Below are 20,464 nucleotides of genomic sequence, written 5' to 3' on the forward strand. Positions count from 1 at the left end.
GCCATGCTCAATATAAATACAACTGGATATAAACTTCAGGAGGGCGAAGTACATCATGTCTCTCATTGACTCCTGTCTCTTGAGCATCTAATACTGTGCCAGGCGTATGCCGTGTGGCTGTCAGGATCTCTGAGCTCCGGCCAGGTGTCAGGCCTGAGCCTCTGAGGTGGGAGAGCCGAGTTCAGGACATTGGTCCACCAAAGACCTCCCAGCTCCATGTAATATCAAACAGTGAAAGCTCTCCCAGAGATCTCCATCTCAACACTAAGACCCAGCTCCACTCAACGACCAGCAAGCTACAGTGCTGGACACCCTATGACAAACAACTAGCAAGACAGGAACACAACCCCTCCTATTAGCAGAGAGGCTGCCTAAAATCATAATAAGGTCACAGACACCCCAAAACACACCACTGCACACGGTCCAACCCACCAGAAAGACAAGATACAGCCTCATCCACCAGAACACAGGCACCAGGCCCCTCCACCAAGAAGCCTAAACAACCCACTGAACCAACTTTAGCCACTGGGGGCAGACACCAAAAACAACGGGAACTACGAACCTGCAGCCTGTGAAAAGGAGACGCCAAACGCAGTAAGTTAAGCAAAATGAGAAGACAGGGAAACATACAGCACATGAAGGAGCAAGGTAAAAACCCACCACACCAAACAAATGAAGAGGAAATAGGCAGCCTACCTGAAAAAGAATTCAGAGTAATGACAGTAAAGATGATCCAAAACCTTGGAAAGAGAATGGAGAAAATACAAGAAACGTTTAACAAGGACCTAGAAGAACTAAAAAGCAAACAAACAATGATGAACAAGACAATAAATGAAATTAAAAATTCTCTAGAAGGAAACAATAGCAGATTAACTGAGGCAGAAGAACGGATAAGTGACCTGGAAGATAAAATAGTTGAAATAACTACCGCAGAGCAGAATAAAGAAAAAAGAATGAAAAGAATTGAGGACACTCTCAGAGACCTCTGGGACAACATTAAATGCACCAACATTTGAATTATAGGAGTCCCAGAAGAAAAAGAGAAAAAGAAAGAGACTGAGAAGATATTTGAAGAGATTACAGTTGAAAACTTCCCTAATATGTTAAAGGAAAGTCAATCAAGTCCAGGAAGCACAGAGAGTCCCACACAGGATAAATCCAAAGGAGAAACATGCCAAGACACATACAAAGTAAACTATCAAAAATTAAATACAAAGATAAAACATTAAAAGCAGCAAGGGAAAAACACCAAAAAACATACAAGGGAATCGCCATACGGTTAACAGCTGATTTCTCAGCAGAAACTCTGCAAGCCAGAAGGGAGTGGCAGGACATATTTAAAGTGATGAAAGGGAAAAACCTACAACCAAGATTACTCTGCCCAGCAAGGATCTCATGCATATTTGATGGAGAAATTAAAACCTTTACAGACAAGCAAAAGCTAACAGAATTCAGCACCACCAAACCACCTCTACAACAAAGGCTAGAGGAACTTCTCTAGGCAGGAAACACAAGAGAAGGAAAAGACCTACAATAACAACCCAAAACAGTTAAGAAAATGGTAATAGGAACATACATATTGATAACTACCTTAAATGTAAATGGATTAAATGCTCCAACCAAAAGACATACACTGGCTGAATGGATACAAAAACAAGACCCGTATATATGCTGTCTACAAGAGACCCAGTTAGGACCTAGGGACACATACAGACTGAAAGAGAGGGGATGGAAAAAGATATTCCACACAAATGGAAATCAAAAGAAAGCTGGAGTAGCAATACTCATATCAGTTAAAACAGACTGTAAAATAAAGAATGTTACAAGAGACAAGGAAGGACACTACATAATGATCAAGGAACCAATCCAAGAAGAAGATAGAACAATTATAAATATTTATGCACCCAACATAGGAGCACCTCAATACATAAAGCAAATGCTAACAGCCATAAAAGGAGAAATAGACAGTAACACAATCATAATAGGAAACATTAACACCCCACTTTCACCAATGGACAGATCATCCAAAATAAAGATAAACAAAATTGATAAACTATTAGCCAGACTCATCAAGAAAATAAGGGAGAAGACTCAGATGAATAGAATCTGAAATGAAAAAGGAGACGTAACAACTGACACTGCAGTGACTAAATGCCAATAAAAAGGACAACCTGGAAGAAATGGACAAATTCTTAGAAAAGCATAACCTTACGAGACTGAAACAGGAAGAAATAGAAAATACAAGCAGACCAATCACAAGCACTGAAATTGAGACTGTGATTAAAAATCTTCCAACAAACAAAAGCCCAGGACCAGATGGCTTCACAGGCGAATTCTATCAAACATGTAGAGAAGAGCTAACACATATCTTCCAAAATATAACAGAGGAAGGAACACTCCCAAACTCATTCTACGAGGCCACCATCACCCTGATACCAAAACCAGACAAAGATGTCACAAGGAAAGAAAACTACAGGCCAATATCACTGATGAACAAAGATGCAAAAGTCCTCAATAAAATACTAGCAAACAGAAGCCAACAGCACATTAAAAGGATCATATAATGTAATCAAGTGGGGTTTACCCCAGGAATGCAAGGATTCTTCAGCATAGGCAAATTAATCAATGTGATAAACCATATAAACAAACTGAAGCAGAAAAACCGTATGAAAAGTTTTTGACAAAATTCAACACCCATTTATGATAAAATGTCTTCAGAAAGTAGGCGTAGAGGGAACTTACCTCAACATAATAAAGGCCATGTATGACAAACCCACAGCCAACATCGTTTTCAAAGGTGAAAAAGTGAAACCATTTCCTCTAAGATCAGGAACACAACAAGGTTGCCCACTCTCACCATTGTTATTCAACATAGTTTTGGAAGTTTTAGCCACAGCAATCAGAGAAGAAAAAGAAATAAAAAGAATCCAAGTTGGAAAAGAAGGAGTAAAGCTGTCACTGTTTGCAGATGACATGATACTATACATAGAGAGTCCTGAAGATGCTATCAGAAAAGTACTCGATCTAATCAATGAATTTGTAAAGTAGCAGGATACAAAATTAATGCACAGAAATCTCTTGCATTCCTATACAGTAATGACCAAAAAATCTGAAGGAGAAATTAAGGAAACACTCCCATTTACCACTGCAAGAAAAAGAATAAAATACCTAAGAATAAACCGACCTAAGGAGACAAAAGACCTGTATGCAGAAAACTATAAGACACTGATGAAAGAAGTCAAAGATAATACAAACAGATGGAGAGGTATACCATGTTCTTGGACTGGAAGAATCAACACTCTGAAAATGAGTATACTACCCAAAGCAATCCACAGATTCAATGCAATCCCTATCAAACTACTAATGGCATTTTTCACAGAACTAGAACAAAAAATTTCACAATTTGTATGGAAACAGAAAAGACCCTGAATAGCCAAAGCAATCTTGAAAAAGAAAAATGGAGCTGGAGGAATCAAGCTCCCGGACTTTAGATTATACTACAAAGCTACAGTAATCAAGACAAAATCGTACTGGCACAAAAACAGAAATGTAGATCAATGGAACAGGATAGAAAGCCCAGAGATAAACCCACGCACATACGGTCACCTTATGTTTGATAAAGGAAGCAAACATATACAATGGAGAAAAGACAGCCTCTTCAATAAGTGGTGCTGGGAAAACTGGACAGCTACATGTAAAAGAATGAAAATAGAACACTCCCTAACACCATACACAAAAATAAACTCAAAATGGATTAAAGATCTAAATGTAAGGCCAGACACTATAAAACTCTTAGAGGAAAACATACACAGAACACTCTCTGATGTAAATCACAGCAAGATCCTTTGTGACCCACCTCCCAGAGAAATGGAAATGAAAACAAAGATAAACAAATGGGACCTAATGAAACTTCAAAGCTTTTGTACAGCAAAGGAAAACATAAACAAGATGAAGACAACCCTCAGAATGGGAGAAAATATTTGCAAAGGAAGCAACTGACAATGGATTAATCTCCAAAGTTTATAAGCAGCTCATGCAGCTCAATATCAAAAAAACAAACAACTCAATTCAAAAATAGGCCAAAGACTTAAATAGACATTTCTCCAAAGAAGATATACAGATTGCAAACAAACACATGAAAGGATGCTCAACATCAGTAATCATTAGAGAAATGCAAATCAAAACTACAATGAGGTATCACCTCACACCAGTCAGAATGGCCATCATTAAAAAATCTACAAACAGTAAATGCTGCAGAGGGTGTGGAGAAAAGGGAATCCTCTTGCACTGTTGGTGGGAATGTAAATTGATACAGCCACTATGGAGAACACTATGGAGGTTCCTTAAAAAACTAAAAACAGAACTACGATATGACCCAGCAATCCCACTACTGGACATATACCCTGAGAAAACCATAATTCAAAAAGAATCATGTACCTCAATGTTCACTGCAGCTCTATTTACAATAGCCAGGACATGGAAGCAACCTAAGTGTCCATCAACAGATGAATGGATAAAGAAGATGTAGCACATATATATAATGCAATATTACTCAGCCATAAAAAGAAACAAAATTGAGTTATTTGTAGTGAGGTGGATGAACCCAGAGACTGTCATACAGAGTGAAGTAAGTCAGAAAGAGAAAAGCAAATACTGTATGCTAACACATAATTATGGAATCTAAAAACAACAACAAAAAAATGGTTCTGAAGAACCTAGGGGCAGGCCAGGAATAAAGACACAGACATAGAGAATGGACTTGAGGACATGGGGAGAGGGAAGGTAAGCTGGGACGAAGTGAGAAGAGTGGCATGGACATATATACACCACCAAATGTAAAACTGATAGCTAGTGGGAAGCAGCTGCATAGCACAGGGAGATCACCTTGGTGCTTTGTGACCACCTGGAAGGGTGGGATAGGGAAGGTGTGAGGGAGAAGCATGAGGGAGGAGATATGGGGATATATGTATACATATAGCTGATTCACTTTGTTATAAAGCAGAAACTAACACAACTTCACAACATTGTAAAGCAATTATACTCCAATAAAGATGTTAAAATAAATAAATAAATAAAGTATCTAAAAAAATCAAGCAAAAGTCAAAGAAGATATAGATACTAACTGGATTCATTAATTTATGGACCATTTTTAATTTTACCTTCATTGGATGCATACCTTGTCACATATATTGATTTATTTAGAAACACGTGTCCTGGTGTGATTACTACTCCATTTGTGGTTGTCGTTGGACAGAAAGCAATTGTCACACAATCTATATCCTGCTGTTTTGTTGTCACATTAGCCACAAGGCAGTAATGTCATTTAGGTCCCCCCCTCTGCATTCAATCTGTCACCATATCCTGTTTACTCTTCCATGGAATCATTAACGTCAGCACTGTGCTCTCCATTCTTGTAAACATAGCATTCCAGCCCCTGCTGTCACAAATTCAAGCTAAGTCCAACCTATTTCCCATGAAATTTGCATGAAATGTTTCCTTAAAAAATCAATGGGACCAAAGTCTTGCCCAATTTCTGAAATCTCTATGAACTTCCAACTCAAACCACGATCAATAGAACACATGTGCTCACTTCCCCTAACAGTGTCATTTTGGAATTCTGTGTGTTCTCCCTTGTCACACCACACCAATGTAACTCAGTTTGCTTACATCATAGCAGGCTTCTTTATCTGAAGAGGGGACTTTCCACAATATATGATCATTCTCTCATAGCGTCTAATTTCTAGACACTCCTAGCACAGTGACCATTCACCCAGCTGTTTCCACCAAACACTTAAGAGAATTTCCTCAGCGTCCATCTGTCCAAGTGGCCCTGAGTTTTCATAATCCTGTATCATGAATGCTATTATTTTCAATTCAAAGAGTCAAAATTCCTTACTTCTTATGAACTTTATCAACTCTTTCTCCCTCATCTGATAAACTAATACATTCAAGCTACAAAGAAACTGCCCATGGCCAACTACACACTCCCCTTTACATTCATCTAAGTATAAGGCTTACTTTCATATGTACCATAATTATTTTATTATTTATATCAAGAACAATGAATCTCAGTAGTAGTATATGGGGGACAGGGGAATAGAGGGTGTGACCAGGAGGGCATATTAGAATTGTCAAAGCGGAGGAAATCCATTTAAAAACAAGTGAGTAGAACATGATTGACATAAAGGTAACCTCTGTGGTGCTTTATCTTTCACATTATGTAGGAAAAAAATATTTTCAGCAAGCAGATAGGCCCAACAATATCTAATGAAACAAAATGATCGAAAATTATTTTAAATTATGTATTTTTAAAAGTCAAAAAACTGCATCTCCTTCTTGCTCTTAGTATGTATTTAAAAATGCATTATTTACTTTGAAATTTCAGATAACATTAAAGGAGAACATTCCACTCTTATGCTCCCCCAGAAGATGTGGAATTTGTAAGTCCAGAATGAATCCCATCTCAAAAGCTATCCACTTTACGTAAGGACTTTTTAAAGTAACTTCTACCTGAAACTTTCTATCACCAAAAATGGCAAATTTACCTAACTGATCACAATATAATCTCCAGTAAGAAATAATGAAAGATGCTGAGTGTAAGAATTTGTCAAAACTTGCCCCTCCCTTGCCCTCCAAAACAAATTATTAACAAATTCAATAGAATAGCATAAAGTGAAATCTTGGTATGCAGTAATCTCAAAAAGTAGCATTATTGATGTTTTCTACTTTGCCTCCACAAATTAACACTTGCAAATAGTTAAAACCTAAAGTGTGGGATCCTAGCAGTAGACCTAACTTTTGAAATAATCTAGCTCATTTTTTGTGTCCTCCATGAGAAACTCTTCTACTTGACTTTTCTCTGAAGTCTGAGATCAATAATTTCCAATGACAGGGCGTTCATTCCTTCTAGAAGATTCTATTTTATTTTTTTAATAAAATGAACAGAATTGAAATTTTCATGCTTGCAACATCTACTCATTGGTCCTAGTTATGCCATATGGAGCCACACAGAATAAGCTTAACCATCTTAACATGATAGATCCTCAAATACTTCCATTTCACACAAACTTCAAAGTTTTTCATTATGTAGGCCACCAGTTGTTCCAATCACGCTTTTTAGAAAATTGAGAGGAATTAAAACCATGAGCTTGAGAGTCAGAATGATCTAGTTCTCAGTACTAGTTTTGTCCTGCATTAGTTGCAGGTCCTTGGGCAAGTGATTTACCCTCTGAAACCTAGGTTTTTATCTGTGAGTAACAGCATTTAATTCACAATTCTGTTATGGTAATTGGTAAATAGTGTATGTAAGTTGCTTAAAATACACATAAACACTTTCAAAAAAGCTTTTCTGGGCTTCCCTGGTGGCGCAGTGGTTGAGAATCTGCCTGCTAACGCAGAGGACATGGGTTCAAGCCATGGTCTGGGAGGATCCCACATGCCACAGAGCAACTAGGTCCGTGAACCACAACTACAGAGCCTGCGCGTCTGGAGCCTGTGCACCGCAAAAAGAGGCGCCGCGATAGTGAGAAGCCTGCGCACCGTGATGAAGAGTGGCCCCTGCTTGCCACAGCTAGAGAAAGCCCTCGCACAGAAACGAAGACCCAACACAGCAAAAATAAATAAATTAATTAATAAACTCCTACCCCCAACATCTTCCTTAAAAAAAAAAAAAAAAGTTTTGCTATTATCATGATAATGCTTTTGTTTTACCTTTATCTCTAGGGATGTCATTCCCAATAATCTGAAAAATCTCTAAAAATGAGAATAATAAACACAGTGGAATGACTATTTTTTGTTATGATTACAGTTACTATGTCATTACATCTATGTAAGTGGTAAACCCAGTCCACCATTCACACCACTGCTTACTAATGCTTTCTTTTAAGATACAATTCTGTTTTCTGATTATTTTCAACAGGTATCTCATGCTTGTATCTGAAGCTTTTGATTTATACTGATAATGTCAGAAGAAGCTGGTCTACTTAATAGACTCTGTTGGATACAGGAGTGAATTCTTCATAGCATCAGGATATGTCAAGGTTTAAGTGCGTGCACATACCTGCAATATCAAAACGGAACAAACTCCCGTATCTTGCCAGTACTCTGAAGTGTGAATCCAAAACCCACGGAACAGCAGTTCTACAGAGATACAACTCCAGACACATGGACTCATAAAGTCTGAGCTTTGCAAAGTAAATAACGAATAAAACTGGAAACGTTCCTTCCCCAAATCCTGAATCACCATGACAGCTCCAGTATGTGTGAAGTCTCAAATACTTATCAAAATGATAACTGATTTTTAACTGAAAGCAGTAAAGTGTGGCTATTTTCCCTATATTCTGCCTGCAGCATTCATCAAAATATATAGAGGGGTTGAACTAGCCTAAGACCTCAGTCATGGTAACCCTATCCCTGGGAATTTAAATTCAAAGATCATATTCTAATTGTCACTGTTTTTACCATTGCAAAATGTGCCTTAGTTGCCTTGGTATTTTTGTGAAGTATACCTCTGCATGTTTTGATCTAAAATACTTCTCTTATACAGGGCTAAAACTTTGAAAGCTACAGAAACAGACCAAGATTATCAACTATTTCCACCATAACTAAATCTTACAGCTGGCCTCAGCTGTCACTGAATCAACTAAGGTCTAGATGGCAAAAAAGCTATGTGTAGCTATGTCACTGAGAGATAGCAATATACATAAGGCTTTGGCTTCTATTTTTAGTCTGACCTCAATAAAGTATTACAGAATTACAGCCACTTCTCAATGAAGCTTGAGCCATTCAAATCACAAGGTCTCATTTTAGCAGAGTCGGTGATCCTGAAGCATGTGAAAATATTTTTTCTTAATGCAGGAATTATGTAAAAAAACAAAAAATCAGATTCAGGATGGTTTCACAACACAATAAGTCAGTATAACGTATGGTCTGACTACCAGAATGGAAATTGTCTCAATTAGAGATATACACTCACACACACGTGTAGGAAAAGAACACACACACACATATGTATACTCATATTTATATATAATGTATATGTGTATGACCCGTGTGCTTATTCTTCCAATTTTACCTATTTAAACAAACATTTTAAAAAATCTACTTTCTCACAACATTTTCAGAACCCTTTCCTAATTTTATCCATACACTACTCTTCTTATAGGGAAAGTTGAATAGACGTGTCCTTTTAAAGATGAAAAAATTGAAGTAGATAAGGTTCTAATGAATTTCACAAGGTCACAAAGGGAGAATTTAGGTCTCTTGATCTATAGCTTTGGAAATCTCAACTAAATAGTGTTACAAAAAATAGAGTAAGAAACTACCCAGAAACATTTATATGCTTAAAGTACATTTTTTGCTTATGAATGTCTCATTTCTTTTGATGAAACATCTATTGTTAGGCTAATTACAGGACAGGACAGTAAGAATGTATGAGTGAGTGGATGGGTAAGTTTGCTACATGAAAGCACTGTGCTAGGTCCTGTGGAACAGGGATGGGAATGAGAGAGGGTTAATTATAAAGAGAACATAGCATTTGTGACAACAAGGATGGGCCTTGAGAGTATTTTGCTAAGTGAAGTTAAGTCAGAGAAAAACAAATACTGTATCATAACACTTATAGTATAGAATCCTAAAAAGCTGTTTCTCATAGAAACGGAGAGTAGAATGATGGTTGTCAGGGTCTGAGGGTTTGGAGAAATGGTGACACATTGGTCAAAGAATACAAACTTCCAGTTATAAGATAAAAAAGAATTGGGGACCTAATGTCCAGCATGGTGATTATAGTTAATAACACTGTGCTATATATTTGAAAGTTGCTAAGAGAACAGATCTTAAATTTTCGCAGCACAAATAAGAATAGTTACTATGTGATATGATCCATATGTTGGCTAATGCTATAGTGGTAATCTTTTCTTACAATATACATGTAGCAAATCAACACTGTTGTATGCCTTAAATTTATACAATGTTAAATGTCAATCAGACTGCAATAAAGCTGAAAAATAACAGGGCATGGTTCTTTTTCTTTTTTAGGAAATTTACTCTCTAACAGGGATAAGCATGAAAACTATAAAATATGCTAATACATTCACTGTTTATATTGGCAGGATGCTTGCATACACAATATATACACAGAGAATAGGGACGAAGCATTCTTTCAACTACTGGTAGACAGAGTTTTAAAGACTGCAAAAAAACAGCCGTGGGTAGTTGTATTAACGGTTACTAAAAAACAGAGTAAGAATTGGATCTAACTCATGACTCCGGCCTTTCACTCAAGATTCAGGTAAATGTCACCAAGACCCCAGAAAAGGGCTCTGGAAACAACTGCCATTTCAGCAAAATCCCAGTTTAGGAAATTGAAGCTGGCGAAATTAAGTTTTGCCAAATACAAACTGTTGGCTCTAACATTGTTCTATCCCAGACTCAAAATATGATGTTGGTAAATGCTATTAAACTGTTGTCATCTTATAAAATAGATGCTAGCAAATCTATGGCATTTTTTTTTTCTGGCCAGCCTTAAAGTAAATGTGAGTCATCTTGTCTCTTCTTCATTTCCGCCCCCCACCAAGTGGGTGATTTATGTAATGTCTTTCCTGTTGCTTTAACGACAATATCAAAATACCATTTTAATAACTGTAACACTGTTATTGATGTTAAAATTCAAAAACAGATCATTTCCTTGATTAAACTAATCATTACATGATTTTGGCCATAATTTTATGATGAACATATAAAATATATTTTAAAAGTAAAGAAATTTAAAAATTCTCTCAAAGTTTCACTTGTACATTCTAAAGGTAGCTATTGCTCTATTACTCCCTCTGTGGATCAATATGAATGGGTCAAAAGATTAACATCTGTTCTTTTCAATTTATTTATGTCCTACCTCACTGAAAAAAAAAATTGAGGCAGTCAAAAAATTTAAGAGTTCAAAATGTCAAACATCTCTAGGTTAAGGCTTTCTTAGCTGTTACCTAAGGATAAAAAGAGATGAAGCAGAACTGATTTTTTTGTGTAAAAATAATACAATTTAAAATAAAGATTAAGGGGATTTAAAATCTGTTGTGAGGTTACACCACATCAATTCTTTATACCAGAAATTCAATAGGAGAAGGAAAGCCAAAAGAAAACTAAATTAATAATTTCATGGTTAGCTTAGAAAACCAATGGCTAATATTGCTCCTTGCTGATCTGTGAAGGTATGATTATACTTTAAAAAAAATTAGGATGTGATTTTTAGGTAATCTTTAAAACACAAACTATGTTTCATTATTAAAAACACAAATTAATTTTCTTTTCACGATTGTATAAATTATGCCTAACATCAAGACACTTAACAGAAAGATATTTATAACAGCATGCCAGTTTCAGAGATGCCATTGTTTAAAGAACCATGCATTCTGTTTTCAACTAAGCTTACACTTTTTTGGCCATAAAACCCTTAATATTAACACATTACATTCAGTTGCTTAAACTTACTTTATTTTTTTCAGAACACACATTAAGGTATTCTTTTTCCTGGAATTCCTCAAAGTATTTTCACCTCAACCCCACAACAAAATTAAAGGCCTGAAGATTAGTATGACAGGATACAAATTACAAAGCTATATCAAATGCATGTCTCCATTCTCTTCTGAAAAAGTTCGTATTTAATTTCACAGATGCTAAGTATGCTGCAGGGGACTCTTAGGTGTTGGTGTAAGAGACAGCTTAGAGTAAAAGAGTAAAGTAAGTATTGCCCAGGCATTATAAAGATGTTTACATAAAGAAACCCATCTAGTATTACAGATTTAGGAGTTTACCTTTATAGAAGTAAAAGCACCAGGACAGAAGAATATATGTACAAAGATGTCTAATGAAGAAATAATTGTAAGAGCAAAAACAATGAGTGTGCTATCTATTAATAGAGAAATTGTTAAATATTTTAAGGCACATCTACAGTTGTTGGGTATAGAGTCAAAAGAGACTACCCTTCAAGAAGTCCAGTCAATACTGTATAGCACAGGGAACCCTACTCAATACTCTGTAATGACCTATATGGGAAAAGAATCTAAAAAAGAGTGGATATATGTATAACTTATTCACTTTGCTGTACAGCAGAAAGTAACACAACCTTGTAAATCAACTATACTCCAATAAAAATTAAAAAAAAAAAAAAAAGAAGTCCAGTCAGTATTTTCAAGGGAACCAGAGAGCCCCAAATCCTCTGAATGGCTAACAGGTATGTAACCCACAGCCACTGGTAGCTCTCCAAGGTCCTGAAATGTAAGTGCGTCTCATCATTGTTGGGAGCTAGTCAGAATGCTGGCTATGTCAGCCAATTACAAAAGGGTTAACACAGAAGCTTCAGAGTCACCTAGCATAAATGACCTTATTTTGAGTATTTTATCAACATATAATAACTAAAACCTAAAATAGGTCTGAAGTTTACTGCATTTGCTTTCTACTGGGTCACATTATAGCCAAACTCTAGAGGAGAGGAAAATGGAGCTTCAGTCTGTAGTGAGAAGCAGATTGATTCACTTCAAATCTTGTACTGAACTTAATTCTCATGCAAGAAGTCTTTCTGCATTAATTCTACCTATTCTAAGTCTTCCCTAACACAATAAGCATAATTTGTATTTTTAAGATTTATGCTTGCAATTCTGCTCATGTATTTACGGTTTACCTCTCTCAAGTTAAATTGCATGTTTATTGACAATGCTGTTTTATGTCTAATTTTTTTAATATCTAAAATCATGGTTTTATACAGAAGATTCTCAAAAATGATTCTTTAATGAATAAAAGAATTTAAGTAAACACACAGACCACTTCTGCTTCTCACCTCACTTGTTTATTTTTCTGAATGAAAAAAGAAACCTATCAAGGTGAACAGTTGCTATAGTGATAAGCACAACAACAAATGCAGATAAATTAATAAACAAGCTTTTTTTCCTCCCTACCTCTCATTTCTACCTATAATTTTAGGTAAATGGTAGCCTCTGTAACTCAGAATTTCAAACTTCTATGGTACATAACAATCAATAGACTATAGGCAGTTGGCATTCAAATAATAACTTTAGGAAAAAATTGGAAAACTCAAGAACAAACTAATTCTGATATAGACTCAGATATTCCCTATGGAAGTGCCATGGGTTAAACATAGACAGCAAAGACTGATAGTATAATTATAATCAAGAATACATTTTTGGGACTTTCCTGATCATGCAGTGGTTAAGAATCCGCCTGCCAGTGCACGGGACACAGGTTCTATCCCTAGTCTGGGAAGATCCCACATGCTGTGGAGCAACTAAGCCCATGTGCCAGAACTAATAAGCCTGTGCTCTAGGGCCCATGAGCCACAACTACTGAGCCTGCATGCTGCAACTACTGAAGCCCACGCACCTAGAGCCCATGCTCCACAACAAGAGAAGCCACCGCAGTGAGAAGCCCACGCACCACGACAAACACCCAATGCAGCAAAAAACAAAACAAAACAAAAAAAGAATACATTTTCAAACTATAAAGGACATTGAAGATCAACTAGTCCAAACTGCTCACATAGCAGAGGTGGAAAAAACTGAAATCCAGAAATATAAAATGACTTTTAGGTTATAAAGGACAGTGCTAGGACCAAAAGCCATGCACCTTCCTTGTTATTTTACTAACTTTTTGTCCTGTTAAAACTTGTTCATTTTTTTAAACTTATACTGACTGAGTCATAAGCATCTCAAAGCTATGAGAATGTAAGTGCAATGATCTCTGAAAAAGAGTAGAAGGGGTCATACTCACGATTAGGAAACTCACAAACACTAGGGGAAAAAAGTAAAATGTATAGACATTTACTCTCTCAGTAGGTTTCTGACATTACAGTACAGTACTGTTTTATACAATGGAGCCCGTATGGTTATCTTCAAAAGTCCTAAGCAATCTAGCTCCATCCAACCTTTTAAACAATGCCTTCTACTATTCTTCAGCATAAACTCTATCCTTTATTAGCCCAATCTACTCATGGTAACTTTTCATTTCTTTGCCTTTGAGCTGTTCTCTCTTTACTTCAAATGTAGCCTGCACTAGTTTCTGTTGTTTCCAACTGAAGAATCTTAACTCTAGCCAGCCTAAAGGAATGTAAGTCATAAAGTAGCTCTCAGAAACCGAGGCTTTTGAAAGAAAACAGCCAGGGTGTCTGGGGAGTCTGGGTGTCTGGGAGTTCTGAACAGTCTATTCCGAGTATACACTATGAGCTTTTGCTTTACCTCCTGCTATGATGGGGGATGGGCAGTTGACCACAGTAAAAATCTACGTGCAATTACTGGAAGAGAGGAAATGGATGTTGCTTAGGTGAAACTAACATGTGTGTAGCCAATATCTTAAGATATAGCATTCCCATACATTCTGGGAATTTTTCTCTGGTCTTTTGAGCATGGTGCTAGAAATACTTATTTCTATTCCTATATCATTCATTGCCAAATAAAACATCTGACACAAATTTCTGATCTAGTTATAAGTCTCTTCCACTGATTTTTAAGTGGTTACTTAAACCATATCTTGCCATCTCATTGAGATCCTGTCTCTGTAAGTTCCTTTGGAGATAAAGGAAAAGACAGACCGAAGTTTGTTTAACACCAATTACCTAAAGTGTCATGTATGAGCATCCATATAACTGCATTTATTCCTCTCAACAACTCCCTGAGGTAATTACTGTTACCATTACCTTCTCTCAGATGAAGAAACTGATCAGGGGAGTGATATAACTTGCTAAGATCACATATGTTGACACACACATAGGAGGTTTTAACAATACAAGAAATTAACTTCGATTCACTGTCTACACCATCCACTTGGCACATAATCATAGTTTTTCAATCCAAGAAACAGTCTAGTCCATGTTGTATTGTTAGTGTGCGTTACCTCCTTGGTTAAGTTTTAACCTTATATTATATACATAATACCTTACATTATGTAAATATTTATGTCACCCACCCTGCTTAGCAAATTACTATCACACCACAAGCCCTTAAGAAGTGATTCTGACTGACTAATACATGATTCTCACAAGCCATAAAGTCATCGTCATAACCATATCTTTGGAATGGTATTTTTACTCTGTCTACACAGCAGAAAGTTCTCTACTGGCCACCTCTATTAGAGACAGGTTAAACCCCTCACATTTAAGTGGGTTTATCTCCTGCAGATTTGGCCTAATCACAATTGTTTGGAAGGATAATCCACCTCACTGCCCATGACATAGTAGAGTCAGAAGTGAAATTCACAATGGGATGACAACTTCCACAAACCACACGTTTTGCTTTTATGGGTATCTCCAATGAGCCATTAATGTCGTCATGAGGTTAAATAAACGCTATAGTTTTAAGCAATATGGACGCCTCTAGAACGCGAGCTCAATGGGGACTTAGTCTTCAAAACACTAAACGGTATTTAGCACACGATAGGCATGTGATAAATATTCACTGAATCACTAAAATCATATATTGGGATCTTTCTCAATATGTTTCCAACTTGCAGAAATTTCTTTTCTAGTCATACAAACTTAATCATAAATTAAAAAAAAAACCTCTCACTTTTATATTATAATATTAGTGCACTAGCTGGAGCACTGAGCTCCATCCAAATATTTGGGTTCCATTTTCTATACTGCCTCTAGCTAACTGTGATATTGAGCAAGTTATTTCATTACTTGGCCTTTTGCTATTCTAATGGATAAAACTGACATCTGCACAAAAAAATTGGAAAGCTCACTTCCAACTGGAAGGCTTCCTAAACTCTCTATATATTCTTTAGGGAGTTCAAGTATCAGATGGGATCAGGGATTATGTTTTATTCATCTTCATTTTCCTAGTATAAAGCATGATGTCTGGAAGGAACATAAAACACGTTCAATAAATGTAGGATCTACATGGGATATATAACCACTAAAGACCATTACAATTTCAAGAATTTATAGCTGTACAGTCTCACAAATAATCAAGCAAATGTCTCAAAAAGCTTTCCTTTTGATGTCACGCTTTATCAACATTAAACATCAAACTACACAGGAACTACTCCTTTGTACTTCCTTATTTGTGTGATCAATAGAAGAAGATGGTTACATTGTGGTCTTAATTATCTTAGTGATCTAAAATGATTTAAATTCTAAGTATCAAAAATCTAGGCTTGATCTCCAAATAGAAAAAATTTTAAAGAGAGTATAGACATAATGTAATTGAACAAAATGGTAGAGAGAATGCCACAGAAAATATAGAAACTAATAAACAGTATATGTGGGGACTTCCCTGGCAGTCCAGTGGTTAAGACTTCACCTTCTAATGCAGGGGGTGTGGGTTAGATCCCTGGTCGGGGAACTAAGATCCCACATGCCTTGTGGTCAAAAAACCAAAACATAAAAAAACAAAACAAAACAAAAACAAGCAATATTGTAACAAATTCAATAAAGACTTTAAAAATGGCCCACATCAAAAAAAAAAGTATATGTGAATTTACATTCAAAATTAGAGTATGGTTTCCCCAAGTGGCTTCTATAAAACACTAATACTGGAAAATTCTCATTTAAAAAAAAGGTTTTTATGATCAAAATCTTTGGGCTATGGTGTATTCTTTGACACCTTGCTAGAGCTTCCAAAGCATAAGTGTATCAAAGCTTTGAGATATCTTAATTTGCTAAATCCATCATTTCTCAAACTTGCTTGACCACAGAATCCACTTTTTATAGAAGACATCAATTAAGACACATCACCAGGGCCTCTCTGGTGGCGCAGTGGTTGAGAATCTGCCTGCTAATGTAGGGGACACGGGTTTGAGCCCTGGTCTGGGAAGATCCCACATGCCGCGGAGCAACTAGGCCCGTGAGCCACAACTACCGAGCCCGCGCGTCTGGAGCCTGTGCTCCGCAACAAGAGAGGCCGCGATAGTGAGAGGCCCGCGCACCGCGATGAAGAGTGGCCCCCGCTTGCCACAACTAGAGAAAGCCCTCGCACAGAAATGAAGACCCAACACAGCCAAAAATAAATAAATAAAAAGCCAAGCATTTGAAGCCCTTTAAAAAAAAATAAAAAAGACGCATCACCAGTGTTGAATAAAATATACTGTGGAAACACTGTTACTGAGCATGGGACATAGAAAAAGCTAGTAGAGCACATCCTTGTCCATGACCAGTGGCATTAAAGTCAATCAATTTCAAACCACAGTCTTTTCAAATTAAAAACAAACAAAAAGAACCTCTGTTATTCAACTGTATTATCCATGAACACATCTAGTACTCCCCATTGCATCTTGATCCTGACACCCCTGGGAGACCCTACATGAAGCAGAGTTGATCTGCATCTTCAAAACCTGGGAGCTGTAAACTTATTATTTGGAACCACAAGCATCTTCTCTAAATGGAATGCTTTAGAAGAGACTTTGAAGGGCTCTTCCAATATTAATGTTTCTCTGTGGCCTTAGTTTGATCAATGAGGGTCAAGGAATTTCAGTGCTAAAAGCAAACCACAACTGCAACAGCTTATCATTAGCCTTGTACCTCTTTCAATTGACTTATGGGCCATAATAAAGCTCAGACTCATTTAGAGGTCAAAGGCCACATTAGCAACATCAGAATCATACTGTAAACTCATAACTGTAAGCCAGTTTGGTTTCCATTCATTCACTGAGCAAGAATTGATTTTAAGCCTACTATGTGTTGGGAATTGGACTGAGAGGAGTACTAAGTTCTGGGGAGTCAAACAACACTAATCCAGTATGAGAAAACTTATGCAAGAGGAATTCAATATTGAGTGGGGTCACACTCCATCAAGAGATCATTTTAATATTAAGGGTCCAGAAAGAAACCCCTACGTGATGTCTTCCCTCAAACAAGGAGGCAGCCAGAGTATGAACAATGTTTTTAAGGTTATAAAAGAATGGTGATTAGAATGAATTAATTTCAACCTGGATGCTTGTTTGCAATCATCATCATCAACAACAACAACGTGAATTTCTTTTACTGAGCAGATCCAGAGCTGTTTTCGAAGTCAGGGCCGCTCCAGGAGTCACTCAGAAGATGGCTGCTCTCCTGTGGCTTCATTAGCTTGGCTCTCACAAGGTATACACTGGAATAGTGTCCTAGATTCCTACACACCAACTCTGACATTTATAAAGCACTTTCAGTCCTGACAAGATCAAAAACTCAGCATTCTTTCAAATCTCATAATAACTCCCAAACATCCCTGGCTCAGGCTGAGGAAACTGAAAGTGATAAAGCACTTATTAGATTAAAAAAAAAAAAATCTTGGGAACTATAGGCTTGTCCTCTTCCCTCCTGCGGCATGAAGCACTTATTTGATTTTAACAACACATTTTCCCATTAGAAAACACTCATTGCATTACCTCCCAAACTGGACTCATTTGCAATAGCCATGGTCCTAGGATGCTGGCAAATCTACCAGCAGACTGTGATTTCCCTGTTAAACTATGGGCTTCCAACCAAAACCTCCTATGGTGATACTTTAATGTCACGCTGAGCCATCTTGGCACTATGCGTTGATTCCAGCCTTGTTCATTGCTACAGTGGGAGTGAAGAAGGCATGTCAACATGTTTACTGAAACTATGTTATGGGCTACAGCTTGCACAAAGATGGTACTTTGGGTTCCTCAGTTCTTCAAAAAATAAAACACATTATTTAAAAAATAACCATAATAGTTGAAATGTATTGTGTATTTGTGTGCCATGCTCTGTCATATCACTTTTTTCACTGTGGTGAAAAACACAAGATTATATTTACCATCTTAGCAATTTTTAAGTGTACAATTCAGTAATGTAGTACACGCACATTGTTGAGCGAAAGCTCTCCAGAACTTTTTCATCTTACATAACTCAAACTCTATTAAGCATTAATTCCCCCTTGTGCTTCCCCCCAGTCCTTGGCAACTTTTCTATTTCTATGATTTTCACAACTTTAGATATGTCATACAAATGGAATAACACAGTAATTGTCCTTTTGTGACTACCTTGTTTTACTCAGCACAGTGCAATGTCCTTAAGGTTCATCTATGTTGTAGCATGCTACAAGATTTCCTTCTTTTTCAAGGCTGCATAATATTCCTCTGTATGTATATATCATGTTTTCTTTATCCATTCATATGCCAAGGGACATCTGGGTTGCTTCCACCTTGAGGCTATTGTGAACTGTGCTGCAATGAACACAGGTGTCAAAATATCTCTTCAATATCCTGCTTTGAATTATTTTGGCTATATACCCAGAAGCAAGATTTCTAGATCATATGGTAATTCTATTTTCAGTTTTTTGAGGAAACCTCATACTGTTTTCCATCATTGTTGCACCATTTACATTCCCACCAACAGTGCACAACAGTTCTTACATCTGTTTGTTCTAACACTTGTTATTTTCTACTCTCTTGATAGTGGCCTTCCTAATGGATGTGAGATCATGGTTCATTAGGGTTTTGATTTTCATTTCTCTTATGATCAGTCACATTGAGCAACTTTTCACAGGTTTTGGGGCCATTTATATATCTTCTTTGGAGAAATGTCAAGTCCTTTATTTTTTTAATGAGGAATTTTGTTGTTGTTGAGTTACAGAAGTTCCTTATATAGTCTATATATTAACTCTCATGAGATATGTGATTTACAAATATTTTATCCCACTCCATAGATTGCCTTTTCACTCTCTGATATTTCCTTTGATGCAAAGAAATTTTAAGTTTTGTGCAGCTCCATTTGTCTATTTTTGCTTTTGTTGCCTGTGCTTTTCATGCCGTGTCCAAGAAATCACTGACAAATCCAATACATGGAAAATTCCCCCTATGTTTTCTTCTAGAAGGTTTACAGTTGTAGGTCTTACATTAAGGTTTTTAATACATTTTGAGTTAATATTGGTATATGGTATAAGGTAAGGATCCAATTTCATTTTTCTGCATATAGATACCTAATTTTCCTAATAGCATTTAAAGAGATCGTCCCTTCCCATTGTGTAGTCTTGGTACTTTTGCTGAAAATCACTTACGTGAGGGTTTACTTTTGTGCTCTATTCTTTTCCACTGGACTATACATATCTGTCTTTATGTCAGTACCACACAATTTTGATTACCGTTTCTATGTGGTATGTTTTGAAATCAGGAAGTAGGAGGCCTTCAAATTTGTTTTTCTCTTTCAAGACTATTTTAACTCTTTGGTGTTTCTTGAGATTGCATATGAATCTTAGGATGTTTTTCTCTATTTCTGCAAAAATTATTATTGGGATTTTGATAGAGATTGGATTGAATCTGCAGACCACGTTGTGTAATATGGGCATTTTAACAATGCTAAGTCTTCCAAACAATGAGCACAGGCTGCCTTTCCATTTATTTATATTTTCTTTGATTTCTTTAATATCATGTCATTTTAATAGGGTCATTATTTGATTCTTATAATGTTAAAGATAAACAAAATTTTGAAGGCAATTTTTTTTTTTTTTTTTTTTTTTTT

This window comes from Neophocaena asiaeorientalis, unplaced genomic scaffold (assembly GCF_003031525.2).
Source record: "Neophocaena asiaeorientalis asiaeorientalis breed wild unplaced genomic scaffold, Neophocaena_asiaeorientalis_V1.1 scaffold336, whole genome shotgun sequence".
NCBI lineage: Eukaryota > Metazoa > Chordata > Mammalia > Artiodactyla > Phocoenidae > Neophocaena > Neophocaena asiaeorientalis.